The sequence below is a fragment of the Capra hircus genome, chromosome 25 (assembly GCF_001704415.2).
Source record: "Capra hircus breed San Clemente chromosome 25, ASM170441v1, whole genome shotgun sequence".
Lineage (NCBI taxonomy): Eukaryota > Metazoa > Chordata > Mammalia > Artiodactyla > Bovidae > Capra > Capra hircus.
Window position 1 is genome coordinate 34,922,274 of NC_030832.1, and position 17,334 is coordinate 34,939,607.

A 17,334-nucleotide genomic window follows, 5' to 3' on the forward strand; every position below is an offset into this window, starting at 1 on the left:
TTCATTTTATCAAATATTGAAACAAAAATTATTTATTTGACAAATACATACTGAACACTTAAGATAGTCAAAGTATAGAGTGAGGATATAATGAGAAACTAGCATAATTAATAATTTAATTCATGATGAGACAAAGTGCCCTATAATTGATTCAATGAGGAATGCATTGTATAATCAAATACATCAAATTCTTCATAATTCATCCTTTCATTATTCAGTCACAATCTTATTATGGAAGATCTAGGTAACTAACTTACTAAATGATAATTTCAGTAAAGTCTCCTAGGTGATTTTAGTCTTTTTTCCACCTAGTACAACTCCTGGCACATTGTAATTGATAACTAATTAATAATTTGTTTTATTTGTAATTGATAACTAATTAATAATTTGTTTTATTTCCTTTATTCAGAGATTAAACAAGTAAGGTGGGCTCATAAAGTTTACATAATGTTCCAAATTCAAGCTACCTGGTAACACTGGAACATCTCTTTCGATGGTTACATTTTTTTTTATACAATTCATGTGTGATAACTTACCCTTCCTATGTCAATTGCATAAGGTAATAAACAATGACAGTGATAAACATTTTTCATAACTTGGGGAATATTAAAGGGAACCAAGTAAGGGAGAAAGTCAGTGACTTATATTTCAGTTAAAGATACAGAAAATCTGTTAAAGAAAACCTCAAGAAGTACAGAGTATGTTAAATCACTCTGCTCTTACTTTCTATCAATTGCCTGAATGTACCATATTTGTTAGCTTGAGTTTCTCATTCCTGTATTAACACCACTTATTCGATCACATTTCAGCCAAGATAGAGCTTTTATTAAAATAGAAAGTTAATAAATTTGATCTGAATAATTATTCAGAGTAAATGAAAGAGTGATGAATAGAGCATGGTTCAGATTTAGTTCTGCACATTTTGGAGATCACCCAGGCTGGAGACAACCAGGGTGTTAGGGCAAAATGACTGAGTTTTAATGTATAAGACTACTCTTAAGGGTCTAGTCTCCACAGTAAGCCAAATGAGTGAGAAATGGGGGTAAGGTTACAGGGATGGGTTTATGTGACCTTCAAAGGATTTTTGCTAGTAGACAGAAAACTAGTGAACATTAGAGGAGCAATTCTAAGTTGATCTTTCCGAGTCTCTATCATTCTGAAAGTAAATATGACTATAAGATTCTGTGTTTCTATGTCTCTTAAATACATGACAAAACAATTATATTGACAATGACATAATTAAAATGAATTTTCATTTCATTTTATCAAATATTGAAACAAAAATTATTTATTTGACAAATACATACTGAACACTTAAGATAGTCAAAGTATAGAGTAGGATATAATGAGAAACTAGCATAATTAATAATTTAATTCATGATGAGACAAAGTGCCCTATAATTGATTCAATGAGGAATGCATTGTATAATCAAATACATCAAATTCTTCATAATTCATCCTTTCATTATTCAGTCACAATCTTATTATGGAAGATCTAGGTAACTAACTTACTAAATGATAATTTCAGTAAAGTCTCCTAGGTGATTTTAGTCTTTTTTCCACCTAGTACAACTCCTGGCACATTGTAATTGATAACTAATTAATAATTTGTTTTATTTTCCTTTATTCAGAGATTAAACAAGTAAGGTGGCTCATAAAGTTTACATAATCTGTTCCAAATTCAAGCATTCACTATTCAACATAGATCTGAATGGCATACATTTTGTTTGGTTTTGTTTTTCATTATGTCCAGGTCAGGGAGAAAATGAGGCACTGGCCCTAACTCTCACCAAGATAAGATTTTTTAAGAGAGATAAGCTAAAGCATTTAACAGTATCTAACAATAATTAGATAAAAATATGAAGCAAGGTAGGTAGTTCTAAGAACCATGAAACAGAATATTTTTTTTTATTTATTTTTATTTTTTTTTAAATTTTAAAATCTTTAATTCTTACATGCGTTCCCAAACATGAACCCCCCTCCCACCTCCCTCCCCACAACATCTCTCTGGGTCATCCCCATGCACCTGCCCCAAGCAAGCTGCACCCTACGTCAGACATGGACTGGCGATTCAATTCTTACATGACAGTATACATGTTAGAATTCCCATTCTCCCAAATCATCCCACCCTCTCCCTCTCCCTCTGAGTCCAAAAGTCCGTTATACACATCTGTGTCTTTTTTCCTGTCTTGCATACAGGGTCGTCATTGCCATCTTCCTAAATTCCATATATATGTGTTAGTATACTGTATTGGTGTTTTTCTTTCTGGCTTACTTCACTCTGTATAATTGGCTCCAGTTTCATCCATCTCATCAGAACTGATTCAAATGAATTCTTTTTAACAGCTGAGTAATACTCCATTGTGTATATGTACCACAGCTTTCTTATCCATTCATCTGCTGATGGACATCTAGCTTGTTTCCATGTCCTGGCTATTAGAAACAGTGCTGCGATGAACATTGGGGTACATGTGTCTCTTTCAATTCTGGTTTCCTCCGTGTGTATGCCCAGAAGTGGGATTGCTGGGTAACTAAATAGACATTTCTCCAAAGAAGACATACAGATGGCTAACAAACACATGAAAAGATGCTCAACATCACTCATTATTAGAGAAATGCAAATCAAAACCACAATGAGGTACCACTTCACACCAGTCAGAATGGCTGCGATCCAAAAATCTGCAAGCAATAAATGCTGGAGAGGGTGTGGAGAAAAGGGAACCCTCCTACACTGTTGGTGGGAATGCAAACTAGTACAGCCACTATGGAGAACAGTGTGGAGATTCCTTAAAAAATTGCAAATAGAAACAGAATATTTGAGTAACCATGGCATTGTGGGCTGTAGTTAGTGAGCTCTGCCTCGGAGTAGCAGGAGTTTAATACATTGTGATAAAACTGAACAAAGAATGACTTGGAACTGCTGGTCCAGCCTCACTGCTTCATGGAATCATTAGGAATTTCAGAGAAGAATACTTAAGTTTGAACTAGAAATGATAGATTTCCATATACCTGGATTGGATAAAGGGAACTTAATGGCTCAGACGGTTAAGCGTCTGTCTACAATGTGGGAGACCTGGGTTCAGTGGAAAATCCCATGGACAGAGGAGCCTGGTAGGCTACATGTAGTCCATGGGGTCGCAAAGAGCCGGACACGACTGAGCGACTTCACTTGAAAGGATCGAAAGTAAAGGAGAGCTCGAGGAGTTGTGCTTCCTTTTGAGACTGGGTCAGTTAATCTTATAAGAGATAAGAGAGAGAATAGCCTGGAGAGGAGTTTTAAATTTATTCTGATATGTTTGGAAAATAATAGTCATCAACAACCAGCTGCTGACTCCTCAAAATTTATGTCAGAATCATGGACAAAAATTTCGGGTCCAGCAGAGACCTTTAAAGATTTGGATTAACTCCCATTGCTTATTGATGTCTAAACTGAAATACAAAATAGGGATGTGGCATACTCATGGTAACAAGTTAGAAAATAGTAGTGCAATGAGATGAAGGAGACAACATTTTGTTTAGTTTTCCAAATAGTCCAATATTTTAAATAATATCTTCTGTTAATATGATAAAATATTTATGTTTTAAAATATGAAAATGGAAAATGATGTTTGTAGACATATGAATCATATTTTTTATTTTCATAGAAATAACTGTAAATAGGGAAAATGCTTTCAAGTTGTTTAGGAATATAGGTTATAGTTTTTGAGTCAGGCATTATACAATTTTTATATTTTAAAAAGTAAATTTTTATAGGTATTTTCACATATTTTTCACATCTCTTTCACATTTTCACATCTCTTTCTAATTGACTAGGTTGAGTGCATTTACATTATAACAATTTAAAAAATAATTATCAATTTTGCCTGAAATATTCAAGTATTGGTAAGACAAAAGAATCTGTATTTTAAAAGCTTCTGTTTACTTTCTCTACAATTCATAATCATTTCATTGATTTCCCAGTTTAGTCTGCAAGCACATTTACCAAAATGGCATTTACATTGTCTTTTTCAAATATAATTTGGCCTGTTATCTGATAAAGAATCTCACATAGGCAGGATTTTAGATATACTGTAAAGGGGAAAAAAGGTTGAGAAAATGTAAGTAAACTGATTAGTTCATGCAGCAAGTCAAGTATTATATAAAGAATAATTTGTGATTCAATATTTAATTTACATTCTTTCCCACCAAATCAGAAGAATATAATTTAGGGGAGAAGTTAAAATAGAGCATTCAGTTCAGTTCTGTCCAGTCACTCAGTCGTGTCCGACTTTGCAACCCCATGAATTGCAGCACGCCAGGCTTCCCTGTCCATCACCAACTCCCGGAGTTCACCCAAACCCATTTCCATTGAATCAGTGATGAAATCCAGACATCTCATCCTCTGTCGTCCCCTTCTCCTCCTGCCCCCAATCCCTCCCAGCATCAGAGTCTTTTCCAATGAGTCAACTCTTTGCAGGAGGTGGCCAAAGTATTGGAGTTTCAGCTTTGGCATCAGTCCTTCCAAAGAACATCCAAGACTGATCTCCTCTAGAATGGACTGATTGGATCTCCTTGCAGTCCAAGGGACTCTCAAGAGTCTTCTCCAACACCATGGTTCAAAAGCATCCATTCTTCGTCACTCAGCTTTCTTCACACTCCAACTCTCACATCCATACATGATTACTGGAAAAACCATAGCCTTGAGTAGACGGGCCTTTGTTGGCAAAGTAATGTTTCTGCTTTTGAATATGCTATCTAGGTTGGTCATAACTTTTCTTTCAAGAAGTAAGCATCTTTTAATTTCATGGCTGCAGTCACCATCTGCAGTGATTTTGGAGCTCAAAAAAAGAGTCTGACACTGTTTCCACTGTTTCCCCATCTATTTTCTATGAAGTGATGGGACCAGATACCATGATCTTAGTTTTCCAAATGTTGAGCTTTAAGCCAACTTTTTCATGCTCCTCTTTCACTTTCATCAAGAAGCTTTTTAGTTCCTCTTCACTTTCTGCCATAAGGGTGGTGTTATCGGCATATCTGAGGTTATTGATATTTCTCCCGGTAATCTTGATTCCAGCCTGTGCTTAAATTATTGAGAATAATTTTAAAAGCCTAAAATGTAATTGAGAGTTGAATGAGATGGCTTATTTGATAACTACAAATATCCCCTCTTCTCTATTCAGTATGATACATATTTAAATGTCATTTTGTGGCCATTGATGATGACTCTCATACACTATATAGATTTGCAGTTTAACTCTTCCAAACCCCTTTTTTTTCATACACAGGTTTGAATGGTAATTTCTCTGTAAATGAAAAAGAAGGAAAGGAACATTACAGATTTGAAAATAAATTGTGAATATATTGGCTCTGAAGTTTGGAGTAAATTAAATACAATATTTTAATTTTTTTTTTTTATTTTTTATTTATTTATTTATTTTTTAAATTTTAAAATCTTAAATTCTTACATGCGTTCCCAAACATGAACCCCCCTCCCACCTCCCTCCCCACAACATCTCTCTGGGTCATCCCCATGCACCTGCCCCAAGCAAGCTGCACCCTACGTCAGACATGGACTGGCGATTCAATTCTTACATGACAGTATACATGTTAGAATTCCCATTCTCCCAAATCGTCCCACCCTCTCCCTCTCCCTCTGAGTCCAAAAGTCCGTTATACACATCTGTGTCTTTTTTCCTGTCTTGCATACAGGGTCGTCATTGCCATCTTCCTAAATTCCATATATATGTGTTAGTATACTGTATTGGTGTTTTTCTTTCTGGCTTACTTCACTCTGTATAATTGGCTCCAGTTTCATCCATCTCATCAGAACTGATTCAAATGAATTCTTTTTAACGGCTGAGTAATACTCCATTGTGTATATGTACCACAGCTTTCTTATCCATTCATCTGCTGATGGACATCTAGGTTGTTTCCATGTCCTGGCTATTATAAACAGTGCTGCGATGAACATTGGGGTACATGTGTCTCTTTCAATTCTGGTTTCCTCCGTGTGTATGCCCAGAAGTGGGATTGCTGGGTCATAAGGTAGTTCTATTTGCAATTTTTTAAGGAATCTCCACACTGTTCTCCATAGTGGCTGTACTAGTTTGCATTCCCACCAACAGTGTAGGAGGGTTCCCTTTTCTCCACACCCTCTCCAGCATTTATTGCTTGCAGATTTTTGGATCGCAGCCATTCTGACTGGTGTGAAGTGGTACCTCATTGTGGTTTTGATTTGCATTTCTCTAATAATGAGTGATGTTGAGCATGTTTTCATGTGTTTGTTAGCCATCCGTATGTCTTCTTTGGAGAAATGTCTATTTAGTTCTTTGGCCCATTTTTTGATTGGGTCGTTTATTTTTCTGGAATTGAGCTGCAGAAGTTGCTTGTATATTTTTGAGATTAGTTGTTTGTCAGTTGCTTCATTTGCTATTATTTTCTCCCATTCAGAAGGCTGTCTTTTCACCTTGCTTATATTTTCCTTTGTTGTACAGAAGCTTTTAATTTTAATTAGATCCCATTTGTTTATTTTTGCTTTTATTTCCAGAATTCTGGGAGGTGGATCATAGAGGATCCTGCTGTGATTTATGTCTGAGAGTGTTTTGCCTATGTTCTCCTCTAGGAGTTTTATAGTTTCTGATCTTACATTTAGATCTTTAATCCATTTTGAGTTTATTTTTGTGTACGGTGATAGAAAGTGATCTAGTTTCATTCTTTTACAAGTGGTTGACCAGTTTTCCCAGCACCACTTGTTAAAGAGATTGTCTTTACTCCATTGTATATTCTTGCCTCCTTTGTCAAAGATAAGGTGTCCATATGTGTGTGGATTTATCTCTGGGCTTTCTATTTTGTTCCATTGATCTATATGTCTGTCTTTGTGCCAGTACCATACTGTCTTGATGACTGTGGCTTTGTAGTAGAGCCTGAAGTCAGGCAGGTTGATTCCTCCAGTTCCATTCTTCTTTCTCAAGATTGCTTTGGCTATTCGAGGTTATGGAGAGATCACAACAGACAACACAGAAATACAAAGGATCATAAGAGACTACTATCAGCAGTTGTATGCCAATAAAATGGACAACGTGGAAGAAATGGACAAATTCTTAGAAAAGTACAATTTTCCAAAACTGAACCAGGAAGAAATAGAAAATCTTAACAGACCCATCACAAGCACAGAAATTGAAATGGTAATCAGAAATCTTCCAGCAAACAAAAGCCCAGGTCCAGACGGCTTCACAGCTGAATTCTACCAAAAATTTCGAGAAGAGCTAACACCTATCCTCCTCAAACTCTTCCAGAAAATTGCAGAGGAAGGTAAACTTCCAAACTCATTCTATGAGGCCACCATCACCCTAATACCAAAACCTGACAAAGATGTCACAAAAAAGGAAAACTACAGGCCAATATCACTGATGAACATAGATGCAAAAATCCTCAACAAAATTCTAGCAATCAGAATCCAACAACACATTAAAAAGATCATACACCATGACCAAGTGGGCTTTATCCCAGGGATGCAAGGATTCTTCAATATCCGCAAATCAATCAATGTAATTCACCACATTAACAAATTGAAAAATAAAAACCATATGATTATCTCAATAGATGCAGAGAAAGCCTTTGACAAAATTCAACATCCATTTATGATAAAAACTCTCCAGAAAGCAGGAATAGAAGGAACATACCTCAACATAATAAAAGCAATATATGACAAACCCACAGCAAACATTATCCTCAATGGTGAAAAATTGAAAGCATTCCCCCTAAAGTCAGGAACAAGACAAGGGTGTCCACTTTCACCGCTACTATTCAACATAGTTCTGGAAGTTTTGGCCACAGCAATCAGAGCAGAAAAAGAAATCAAAGGAATCCAAATTGGAAAAGAAGAAGTAAAACTCTCACTGTTTGCAGATGACATGATCCTCTACATGGAAAACCCTAAAGACTCCACCAGAAAATTACTAGAGCTAATCAATGAATATAGTAAAGTTGCAGGATATAAAATCAACACACAGAAATCCCTTGCATTCCTATACACGAATAATGAGAAAGTAGAAAAAGAAATTAAGGAAACAATTCCATTCACCATTGCAATGAAAAGAATAAAATACTTAGGAATATATCTACCTAAAGAAACTAAAGACCTATATATAGAAAACTATAAAACACTGATGAAAGAAATCAAAGAGGACACCAACAGATGGAGAAATATACCATGTTCATGGATCGGAAGAATCAATATAGTGAAAATGAGTATACTACCCAAAGCAATTTACAAATTCAATGCAATCCCTATCAAGCTACCAGCCACATTTTTCACAGAACTAGAACAAATAATTTCAAGATTTGTATGGAAACATAAATACAATATTTTAAATACCAAAGTCCTGTGTTTTATATAGCTGAAGTAAATTTTAGTGTGATTTAGTGGAATGATTAGTTCTCTGTAGTTTTCCCTAGTCTATCTTTCTTGAACTTCTACCAGTAGAAAGGTATTGGTTTAGTTAAAGATTTAATAGTTATAAATACATTATGATAGCTGGCCTTACATTACTTTATAGTAGTGACTAGGAGGTGAAGGAGGTAAAAATAACAGAAATGAAAGAGAGAAAAGCCAGCCTGAGATACTAAGACATGTGATATAGGAACAGAAAGAATTAAACATTTACAGGATGACTGATTATTAGAAAGAGTTGAACAGTACATCAGTTAGAAAGAAACCAATTTGTGCAAGTGAATAAGACACTAAAATTTTAAGTGACTAAAATTCAAGTGAAACTTAGTATCCTCCAATGCCTTACTGAATATCTAAAACAGATATTTTTAAAGTTTGAGATGCTATCTTTTGAAAAAATTGAGGTAATTATACTTTGCTTGCTATCCCTTTGTGTGACTATAAAATATAATATTTTATTTATAAATTAAGCACATTTGTAAATTAGGCACAAAATAAATACAGCTGATTTTGGCCATGTATATATACCTCATGATTCCAAATTTGTTTATATTTTTTTCTATTTATCACATTTCCAGCTAGCATGGATGCAAGGAAATTTTTCACATATAACATTATCCCCATATTATATCTCATATATTTGTGCCTTTTTATTTTCTCTCAGGGTTTCATTTCTGTTTCTATTTTCTCAATAAATAATAGTGAGGCTAGGAAAGAGATGACTGATATTTTTTTTCCAAAGTACCATTTCTTAAATTCTACCAGGGCATAATATCCAGTTATGGTTGATAATACATGCTAATAGAATTATTATGTAAATATACTGCATTCCACAGTGTTAGTTTTCAAATCAAGTATCAAAGTTGTTTATGAGGAACTAATATTTTCCTCATAAACAAAAAGAACTTAAGGAAAGCTTTTTAAAATAAAAGTAAATTTTTTTTTCTTCAAGTTTTGAAGACTTTCTGTTATAAAATCCCCCATGCTGCAGTCCATGGGGTCACAAAGAGTTGGATCAGACACAGACTGAGTGACTGAACTGAACTGATGACAAAATAAAGACTGAAAACTAATTGCAGGTGGCTACAAACCGCTCTGAGTCATGGAAAATAGGAATAACATCACAAAATTTATTCTCTTAGGACTTTCTCAGAAAAAGGAAATTGAAATTCACTGTTTTTTTTTGGTTTGTTTGTTTTGTTTTGTTTTGTTTTACTGTTCTTACTTTGTTACATTGCAGTTCTGATCGGAAACCTACTTGTCATGATTTCTATCGCCTCCAGTCAATTTATGAAGCAGCCCATGTATTTCTTCCTGAGTCACTTCTCCCTCACAGACCTTTGTTACACCTCCATTGTGACCCCCAAGTTAATTGCTGACTTGCTGGCAGCAAAGAAGACCATTTCTTGCAATGGCTGCATGACACAGCTCTTAACCATGCACTTCTTTGGGGGAGTCGAGGTCTTCATCCTCACGGGGATGGCCTATGATCACTATGTGGACACCTGCAAGCCTCTGTGCTGCACTCTGATCCTGACCAGATAGAAATGCGTTGCAATGATCACTGCTTCCTGCGTTAGGGGCTTCCTGCATTCCTTCAGTCAGTTTCTCCTGGCCATCGTTTTACCCTACTGCAGCCCCAACAAAACAGATCATTACTTCTGTGATGTGTAGCCTTTGCTGAAACTGGCCTGCACTGACACCACCACAATTGGTCTCCTTGTCATCGCCAATTCGGGCCTCATGGGCCTGGTGATTTTTGTGGTCTTGTTGCTATCCTATGGTGTGATGTTATACACTGTCAGGTCCTACTCTGCAGAGAATTGCCACAAAGCTCTCTCCACCTGCAGTTCCCACATCACTGTGGTGGTCCTCTTTTTTGCTCCTTTATTCTTCATTTACGTTGGACCAGGAACTACTTTCAGTTCAGTTCAGTTCAGTTCAGTTCAGTAGCTCAGTCGTGTCTGACTCTTTGGGACCTCATGAATTGCAGCATGCCAGGCCAGCAACTACTTTACCAGAAGACAAAGTGTTCCCTCTTTTTTATCCTATCATTGCTCCCATGTTCAACCATCTAATCTACACACTGAGAAACATAGAAATGAAAAATGCCATAAAGAAACTCTGGTGCCATATCACAGTAAGAAATGAAATGAACTAAAATATATCTCTGATTTTCACCACTGAACTTGTTGAATATATGAATTTTATATACTGAAAACTTTAAAATGTCTAATGCTTGCCTATGTTTTTTGTTTTGTTTTAGCAACATATAGATTCAAATATGAACAAGAGCTTACAACTCCCTGGATTTATCCAGACTCTCTGCCGTACTCTTTTCTAGTTTTCTTGTCTTCTTATTTATAGCTCCTCTTCCCCTCTGATCTTTTGGTTCTGTAATCAGTTTAGGTATTTAGCAATAGACTATCAAAGGTATCATGTAATACAAATCAACACTGAGAACACATGTTGCCCATTTTGTATGTGACTTTAATCAATAAAGCCAATTCCAGGTAGCAATGATTTAGAAGATAATTCCAACATTTACTTGCATCGTTTAAAGAATATTCTAAATGGCCAAATTTTGGACCTACCACTCTATTTCTTAAAAATATAGCTTTCTACTCTGATAATTTTGTAGCCAGTGGCATTTGGAGCTTCTTATGTGTCCAACACTGGTACTCTTTTCTTTTGAAATTCAAGTACTCTGGCCACCTCATGCGAAGTGTTGACTCATTGGAAAAGACTCTGATGCTGGGAGGGATTGAGGGCAGGAGGAGAAGAGGGCTACAGAGGATGAGATTGTTGGATGGCATAACTGACTCGATTGACATGGGTTTGGATGGATTCCGGGAATTGGTGATGGACAGGGAGTCCTGGCATGCTGTGGTTCATGGGATCACAAAGAGTTGGACACGACTGAGCAACTGAACTGAACTGAACTGAAGGAACTGTCTCTCCCAACTCTGTCCGTGTAAACATGAACTGCAACTCTGGCTAAGACCAGCACCTGATGGTGTATATTTGTTTTGGGTATCTCTTCTGGACCCAGAATTGCTTACTAACTATAAGGACTAGGACATATGCTCAGCAAACCATCCATCAAGTGATAATAGCCCAGCACACAGTCTTGTGAAGATATATGCAGGACTGAAAATACTGCTTGGCCATACAATATGTGCTCAGTTAGTATGAGCTATTTTATTGTCCAGTCTCCTGTTATGCATCAGAAATGTAACCATTCTGATAATAACTTTCCTTTGGAGTGGTGAGGGTGTGAGAATGGGACTTATATTAATGTCATTTTCCGACTAGGTTTCCCTGGTGGCTCAGACAATAAAGAATCCACTTGCAATGTTGGAGACCTGGGTTTGATTTGCTTGAATGAGAATTTGTTTTCAAGTTGTAGAGAGAGCCATGCTAGATACAAAATGAGTTGTCCATGTTGAGAATTCTCAAAATGGGTGCACGATTCAAAAATAAAAATAGCATAGTTCTATGACTGTTTTAAATGCCTAGCAAACAGCCTAAAATAAGTGCTAGAAATTCTTGCAAAAACACCTTAACATATTTGCTTTTTGTTTTAAACCTAGCTCTTGACAGCTATCCTAAAGCTCCTGGATAGGGCATACACAGTATACACATCAGAGAACATAACAGAGCAGGAAAGTGAAAGATCACCTTCTGGTGTGAAATAAGGAGGGGTTTTAATAAGAAAGCCAGCCAACCCTCAAAGTTTCCCTCTGCTTCAGAAGCCCTATCTTCCATCCAACCACACCTTTGTTATTGAAAAATAAAACTTCAAAAATTAACACAAATTTTTTCTGTTTTATTTCTACTCTTGGAATAAAAGTTGTGAATATGGATTACTAAAATAATTGGAGACTGCAGCAACACAGATGGACCCAGAAATTATCTTACTAAGTAAAGTAAGACAGAGAAAACCAAATATATGCAATCACTTGTATGTGGAATCTAAAAAAAAAAAAATTACACAGATGGACTTATTTACAAAACAGTAACAGACTTACAGAAGCAGAAAACAAACTTATGGTTACCAAAGGGAAAAGGGGAGAGGAGGGATTAATTAGGAGTTTGGGATTAACAGAATCAGACTACCACCTATAAAATAGATAAAAAACAATGATATATTGTATAGCACAGGGAACTATACTCAATATCTTGTAATAACCTATAATGAAAAGTAATGAGATGGAAAATATACATGCATATAAACACACATATATATGAGTTGAATCACATGACTATATACATGAAACCAGCACAATATATTAAATAGACTGCAGTTCAATAAAATAAACAAACATGTCATTTTCAATATCAATCATTAACTAGGGAATTCCTTCACTTTTGCACTTTGATCTCTCTTCTCAGCTTCTCAAGAACATGAGCCATATTTCTCTCTCCAGCTGGATCATTAATAGCATGTAAAATATCAAGAAATGATGATGAGATTCTTTGTAATTTAGTGAATGATTTTACCAGTTCTTGCATTCAGGTTATTATCCACCTTTCATTAACTTTGGCTAAAATATTTTGCAAGCCAAAATAGAGAAGTTGATTCACACAAAATAATACCAATGCTAACAATATCTGGCCATAGAAATTCAAATTGTGTCAGGAAAAACGCAATTAGTGATAGCCCTTTGTATATTTGACTAGTTTTGCATAAACTTATAAATTCATTTTAGCACCCCTTAATGACTATAAATATGTGGGGAACTCTTGTCTGAACCAATGGTAACATCTTAGTGGTTTCTAAATTAAATATTAATTATAAGTTCAGTAGAATGTTTGACATGTTCATTCAACATTTGTATAAAAACACAAATATGTTCTCTCTTAAAATGCATCATTTGACAAATGATAAGCTTTAAAGAAACTATAGAAATATATCCATTCATAGATACCCACTGACTGTTTAAAAAAATTTAGTGATACATGAAAAGATCTTAGAAACTTTCAGACAGACAACAAAGACAAAGTAAATTTTTTTAGAAGATGAATTCAGTTGTATGATTTCAGCTTTTAAACATATGTAAATACTACATTTTCAGGAACAAAATGGATGAGAAAATACGATTGTCTTATGGAATTACATAAAGTAAAGTTCAAGAAACAGCTAAATAATAAATATCCGTATAACATTAAAAAGTCAAAGATTTACAACTGAGTAAAACTTCTATAAATTAAAATGAAAAGACCCACAGCTTCCCATTCATTTATTTTAAATATACTATTTGTAATAATACATTTGTTTGTTTGTTTCCTTTTCTGTCTCCTTCTTCAGTCTCCAGCCTCATTGAGGGTTTTGTTCACCACAGAGCATTTTCTAGGGCTTCCCTGGTGGCTTTGTTGTAAAGAACCCACCTGCCAATGCAGGAGATGTGAGTTTGATCCCTGGCTCAATAAATTCCCTTGGAGAAGGAAATGCAACCCACTCCAGTATTCTTGCCTGCAAAATTGCATGGACAGAGGAGTCTGGTGGGCTACATTCCATGGGATTGCAAAAGATTTGGACACGACTTAGCAGCTAAACAACAGCAAATGCATTCTCCATAGTAAGGTTTATCCAATCAGACCTTTTAGAAGTAGGAAATAGTAAATATATTATATGAATGAATTTATGAAACCATTTTATGTTTCTGTTATAGTTCTTTTAAAAATAAATTTTATACAAATACATATGGAAAATTCAATCAGAAAAAGCACATCATTTTAGTAATGAGTTAGCCATGCAAAGATAAATTGGGAAATTATCTGTGCATCTGACAAGAGAACCCATGGGGGCATGTGAGCTTCCACCCCACAAAAACAAACAAACAAACAAACAAACACCACTCTAAAGCATAGGAGAATTTTCTGGGCATCACCTAGAAACTGTAATGCCCTAAGAAAAAAATTATTCCCCCCTAGGGAAAATTCAATCTTAAGTCCTAGGTCTACTCTCTGAACCTTTAATTCTGGCTGTAGGGTTCTCAGTATTTCCCATGGCAGCTCACTTCAGCCTCCCTCAGCTAGCTGACTCTGCCCTGTCCTGACAAATGGGCATTATATACAACATCCCTTACATTCTCCACGTCCCATGTCTAATTGTAGTGTCTTGGATGTTGATGCAATAGGGAAATGTAATTAAGGACTTTGGCATATTTATTTATTAGGTAGAAACTGAGAAACTGAAGCTATGGTTTACATCTTTGGCAAAGTATACTGATGGGAAATTTTTAAATCTTCAGAGATATTGAGACCTATTCTATATTAAACATTTTTCAGAATTCTCCTTAAATGCTAATTCAACATCAAAAAGAATATATAATATATATGTACATACATATATAAATACTTATATATTCAAATTTTCTATAGAGGCAAAGGCAGAATATCAGAGACACATTTATTTTTTAGAAATGGAAAAACTTTGTGCTAAAAGTATCTCAAAGTTAGTTCAATTTGCCAAATACATCCCTATCAGTGGAACTCATGAGTTCTCTTATAACATGTTATGCAATTAGAAATGGAACGCTGCATGGAAATGGTAATTTTTAAAATTCTGACTTCATTTTAGGTGTGAGGCCTCATAAGAAATCCGTCTGATGAGTTAAGCAGCTGGTAGGTTAAATCCAGTTCCTAATTATACTGGTGACTTTCCTTAAAATGAATATTTGAATCATTCTGATTTTATTTATGATCTAATCATTCTAACAAAACTTTGAAAAATTCCAGAATCTTTAAAATGCTACTTTTACTATTTGCAGAAACATTTTGTCTTCAGTTATCATGAATTGTGATTTGCACGTGAGCTCTTAAAGTTATCAGTGCTATATCTCTCAGCAACTATCAAAATATTACTAGATTTACTCATCTTTTTAATATTTCATAAATTTGATTAACAGTTAGCTGTTTGGATTCCATGATGGAAAAAGGTTGAATATGAAGAAGAATGGAGTGGCCCAGAAAATAAGTGGACAGTATTGCCATGAAGAAACCGAATATTAATGGCATTGAAACATGTATACTATCATGTAAGAATCGAATCACCAGTCTATGTCCAATGCAGGATACAGCATGCTTGGGGCTGGTGCATGGGGATGACCCAGAGGGATGTTGTGGGGAGGGAGGAGGGAGGAGGGTTCATGTTTGGGGTCGCAGGTACACCCGTGGTGGATTCATGTCAATGTATGGAAAAACCAATACAGTATTGTAAAGTAAAATAAAGTAAAAATAAAAATTTAAAGAAATAAAAAAATAAAAAATAAAAACATAAAAAAACAAAAACAAATCAAATCAAAACACCAGTATGCTTCTAAAATTATGTAGAAGCAAAAATGAATGATGAATTTTTCTAACAACCTACTTGAATGGATAGTATTTAAGTGGTAGACTTCTTTTTCCTATGTTTAGATAATGAGTTTTTTGAAGTGAAGAAAAACATGAGGGAAATACAAACGTCTGTCTAATTTGGGTAGGGTTAATTAGTTTGCAAAGAAAGAAAACAAAAGTATTAAATGACTGAAATACGCAGAACATTTAGAAATGTGGGGAAGTCAGCGCAATCCAGACCAGAGGGAAAGATTTTGCTTAATGATAGAATGTTTCTCTGTAAACTACAGCCTTCAGGTAAGAAATAGCAGATTGTTTATGGCAGGGAATCTATGCTATGTCTTATCTATCTATCTTTATTCCATGTTACAATATTACACATTTTTAAATAAGCTCAAATGTATAGTAAGAATAATACAATATATCCATTGATATGACAAACGTAATGTCAACGACAATGAATGTTTACTAAATGTTTTTTCTTAATATATACCAGTGTCTGTCCTAAGGGCTTCCCTGCTGGCTCAGCTGGTAAAGAATCCACCAGCAATGCGGGAGACCTGGGTTCGATCCCTTGGTTGCCTGGAGAAGGGAATAGCTATCCACTCCAGTATTCTGGCCTGGAAAATTCCATGGACTGTATAGTGTGGGACATGACTGAGTGACTTTCACTTTCACTTTCTGTCCTAGTGAAAGTCTCTTAGTCATGTCCAACTCTTTGTGTCCTAAGCTATTACATAAGACCTCAGAGTTAATTACAGTATTGCTCATTTTATAGATGAAGAAGTTGAGGTTACATATTTTGTCTATGATTATGCTCCAAGAGAATTTTGGAGCTGGTGTCTCATTCTATGTAGGTCCAGAACTTATAATCTTAATTGCTAGAATCTACTACTACTTGAATAGTTAAAGGACTGCCTAAATTTAAAACACTATGGGGGTTTCAAGAGGAAGGAGGTGAAACTAGCATGTTGAGCATCAAGTTCTGTATATGTAAGCTTATTTACATTCCACAATAGTCCTGTAAATTAAGCAATGCATGGTTATTTTAAGGAAGAAAGACAAAGTGTTAAAGAAGGTGAAGACTCCTGAATTTGAGTATCAGAGCTGTGTGCTGAACTCAAGTCTACCTTCAAAGTTTCTGATATTAATATTAATAATATTTCTTATATTGTTCAGGGAAGGATAGTACAATATGCAATTCCTGTGCTGGTGTACTTACATTTTCTCTGGGGCCTTGATCTTGTATTTAGTAATTATGTGTTACTAGCTCAGTTGTGTCTGACTTTTTGTGACTCCATGGACTATATATAGCCCACCAGGCTGCTCTGTCCATGGACTTCTCTAGGCAAACTTATTTACTGAAGTGTATAGCCATTCCCTTCTCCAGGAGATCTTCCCAACACAGGGACTGAACCCTGATCTCCTTCATTGCAAGCAGATTTTTACCATTGGAGCCACCAGGGAAGTCCTTAGTAATTGTAGAGGATGGCCAACAATTATTCAATGTATAGTACTTTCCAGATATGCTTTAAGAAATTTCATATTTAGTAATTTTAAAA

The 17,334-nt window shown here is 35.3% G+C and overlaps 1 protein-coding gene and 1 pseudogene across 1 annotated transcript in view; both read left to right on the plus strand.

The window, feature by feature from the left end:
• Positions 1 to 17,334, plus strand: part of LOC102181832 (NADPH--cytochrome P450 reductase) — a gene marked incomplete in the record, with an annotated part of 1,163,480 nt that overhangs the window by 948,903 nt on the left and 197,243 nt on the right.
• LOC102170964 lies at positions 9,534 to 15,448 on the plus strand (annotated as a pseudogene).